Raw genomic sequence first — 4,162 nt, forward strand, 5'->3', positions numbered from 1 at the left:
TAGCTGTCTGGGAATGTTGAACCAGGTAGAAAACATGGAGAAAATCGCCCTCCTCCCCGCAAATTTAAGCTTGGTGATTATTTAAAAAAAAAAAAAAAAAAAAAAAAAGACCATGAATTTCATTTGGTAGCCTAAGCTGTTTTTGTCCTGATTTCAAGGTAAGAACAGAAATATATATTATGTCTTCTGCTGTAAAATAATATACTAAAACATACCTGCAACTTAAAACCTGATATAAATGTATGAGGCATATCAATGTTTTCCTAAGTTCCTGTGGCTTAAAAATCTAAATAGCAGAAATTAATTTGGAAACATATTTTCTTTACATATATGTTTCATCTTTTCAGAGAAACAAAACAGAGTAAAGAAAATGCAGCATTTATGTAAATAAGAGAAGGACACATCACTATAAAAATTAATATGGCCAGTCAAACGATACCATTTTTTGAGATCTTGCTGTGTCCACATTACTGTGCTATACTGGAGGGTCAATATAATATCAAGGGTGAGAAGAATAAACCTCACTAATTTTGTGTCTAATAGGCCCTCAAATGTTTATTGAAATGAATTCAATTTAACTTCATTGAATTGATTTATACTGACTTGAATTAGGACAATTATAACACACTTTCACTTTACTTAAATCTCTAATCTAGCCAAGGAATTAAATATAAATGCATGAAATTTTAAATAATGCAAATAATGAATAACAATACATGACTATAATTTTTTTAAATAATGGCTATTCTCCAGAACAGTAGTTGTTTATCTCTGTCCACCTCCTCTCCCACCTAAACATGTGCCACCAACCTCATGGAAAACTCAATGGACGTGGGCATGGACCCTGAGGTCCCAGAACTATCTTTTTGGTTGTCAGCTAAAGGCTGACAGAGATTATCACTTTAAAGTGGATAATGATGAAAATGAGCACCAGTAATCTTTAAGAACAGTCAGTTTAGGGGCTGGTGCAAAGGATGAATTGCATACTGTTGAAGCAGAGGCAGTGAATTATGAAGGCAGTCCAATTAAAGTAACACTGGCAACTTTGAAAATGTCTGTATAGCCAACAGTTTCCCGTGAGAGCTTTGAAATTACACCACCTGTGATCTTACAGTTGAAGTGTGGTTGAGGGCCTGTACATATTAGTGCACACACCTAGTAGCTGTGGAGGAAGATACAGATTCAGAAGATGAAGAGGAGGAGGATGCGAAACTCTTAAGTATATCTGGAAAACCTTTCTGCCCCTGTAAGTGATAGCAAGTTTCCACAGAAAAAAAAGTAAAACTTGCTGCTGATGAAGATGAAGATGATGATGATGTTGATTTTGGTAATGAGGAAGCTAAAGAAAAAAGCTCCAGTAAAGAAATCTATATAAAATACTCCAGCCAAAAATGCACAAAAATCAAACCAGAATGGAAAAAACTTGAAACCTTCGACACCAAGATCAAAGGTCAAGAATCCTTAAAAAAAATAGGAAAGAACTCCTAAAACACCAAAAGAACCTAGCTCTATAGAAAACATTAAAGCAAAAATGCAAACAAGTATAGAAAAAGATTGTTCTCTTCCCAAAGTGGAAGCCAAGTTCATCAATTATGTGAAGAATTCTTTCCAGATGACTGACCAGGAGTCTATTCAAGATCTCTGCAGTGGAAGTGGAGGAAGTCTCTTTAAGAAATAGTTTAAATGGTGTGTTATAATTTTCCGTCTTTTTCATTTCTGTAACAGTTGACATCTGGCAGCCCTTTTTATAATGCAGAATGAGAACTTTCCCTACCATTTCTGATAAATGTTGTCCAGGTTCCATTGCCAAGAATGTGTTGTCCAAAATGCCTGTTTAGTTTTTAAAGATGAAACGCCACCCTTTGCTTGGTTTTAAGTATGTATGGAATGTTATCATAGGGCATAGTAATAGTGGTGGTCAGACAAATGGAAATGGTAGGGAGACAGAAATATACATGTGAAATAAATTCAATATGTTAATAAAGTAAACAAATAGGCAAGTATAATTAATAAATTACGGTAGACACACAGGAAGCTGCAAAAATGATACACAGAATCCCATGAATCCTTTACCCAGCTTCCATGGTGCCATTTTATACGACTGTAGTATAATATCAAAATCAGGGAACTGACATTGGTACCATACTGATAACTAGACTACAGACTTTATTTGGTTTTCCCCAGTTTTTGCCTGCCACTCAACTGTATGTGTACATGTGTGTGTGCTTATAATAGCATGTAGTTCTATGAGATTTAATCCCCTGTATAGATTTGTGTAACCACCACCACAATCAGGACACAGAACTATTCCCTCACTCCAAAGGGACTCCTTCAGTTTACCACTTTGTAATCTCACCCACCCCCAATCACAATCACTAATCTGTTCTCCATTTCTATTGCTTTGCCATTCTAAAAATGTTATGTAAGTAGAATCATATAGTATGTAACCTTTTGAGATTGGCTTTTTTCACTAAGCATAATGCCCCTGAGGTCCATCTAAGTTGTTCCATTTGTCAATAGTTTGTTCTTTTTTTATGGCTGAGTGGTATTCCATGATATGGACATACCAGTGTCTGTTTAACTATTCACCCATTAAAGGACATTTAGGTTGTTCCCAATTTAGGGCTATTAAAATTAAAACTGCTATGAACATTCATGTATACATGTTTTTGTCCATCTAAGTTTCCATTTCTCTGGGATGAATGCCCAGGAGTACAAATATTGGGTTGTGTGGTAGTTGCATTGTTAGCTTTGAAGAAACTGCCACACATTCCCCCCAGCAGGTATATGAGAGATCCGGCTGCTTCACATGCTCTCCAGTATTTAGTTTCCTCCTATTTTTCATTTTACCCATTTTGGAAGGTGTGTAGTAATATCTCATTTTGGTTTTAAATTTACTTTTCCTCAACACACAACTACAATTTGAGATGTCACATGAGAGTTAATTGATTGCCAAATTGTATGGACAATTTTTCTCTTCTATTTTGGTGGTTTTCAGTATTGACTTTATGTTAGAATCACCTGGGGAGATTTAAAACCAACTCCAAGCCCAAGCTATACCGCAGACCGATTTGAATCTCTCAGGGTAGACCCAGGCATCATTACTTATTTTTTAAAATTACCCCGATAATTATAATATGCAACCAAGGTTGAGAACCAATGTGGAATCTAATTTCTCCACAGACACCAGAAGTCTAATCATAAAGTTCTTTGCTGACTCCCCCATAAGCTGTGCTGCAGATAAAACCCAAGCTCATTGACTGGCTCCTCCAAATCTTGCTCCCCGCCTTACCTCCAGCCCCAATAACCTCCATTTTCTGTCTACATTTTGTGCTCTGGTAGTAACAAATTATTTGTAGCTTGCCACAGATATCACTGTGTTTCATGCAAAATTCCTGCAGTTAGAACCTGAGAATGTACATTTTTATCAAGCATTCTAAGTGATCCTGATGCACAATAATATTTGAAAGACTGTATTTCCACTAATCGCAAAGTGATTTACTTATTTTTTATTACTCTATTCTTCATTTATTCATTCATCCAAAAAATATTAATTGAGGACCTAATATGTAGAAGGCACTGGAGAGAATAACTTATGGTACAGTGATGGAAAGTCCTGGCAGACAAGTAAAAAATGCGACAAGTACCAGGGTGGGTAAGCACAGGGGTTTAGGGAGCTCACAGCAGTGGCACCCCACGCAGTTATAGTAGATGTAGCTTGAAACTTGAAGGATGAGTAGGAATTAGCCAGGCAAAGAGAGGCAAAGGAGAGGATACAGTTTTTCTGAAAGAGAAAACAATATGTTTAAAGGCTAACAATAGAATAACATGGCTTGTTCAGACAATTTTAAGATCTTTGGTATGGCTGCAGCAGGAAGGAAAAGGAATAAACATAGACGTCTAATATTCAAATATTTTAATCATATTACTTTAATGTCTCTAATAAAGTGATATCAATAAATAAGAATCAGTGGCTATGAATGGGTGAAGTCATTTTTCTTAAGCAAAGAGTAATTGCCAATTGCAACTTGAAGGGCTTTTGAAGATTCAATTGGAAATAGCCTTCACCTCATTAAACTCTATTAACAGCATTTTTTTAAGCTTCTGACCCTGCCCAAGAGTAGTTGACCTCAGCTTCAGGGTCAAGAGATTTGCTTCGAGC

The 4,162-nt window shown here is 36.1% G+C and overlaps 1 pseudogene; it reads left to right on the top strand.

Moving 5' to 3' along the window:
* Nucleotides 1-813: 813 nt before the first annotated feature.
* Nucleotides 814-1,671, top strand: LOC118905311 (annotated as a pseudogene).
* Nucleotides 1,672-4,162: the final 2,491 nt, after the last annotated feature.

The sequence above is a fragment of the Balaenoptera musculus genome, chromosome 12, assembly GCF_009873245.2.
Source record: "Balaenoptera musculus isolate JJ_BM4_2016_0621 chromosome 12, mBalMus1.pri.v3, whole genome shotgun sequence".
Classification (NCBI taxonomy): Eukaryota; Metazoa; Chordata; class Mammalia; order Artiodactyla; family Balaenopteridae; genus Balaenoptera; species Balaenoptera musculus.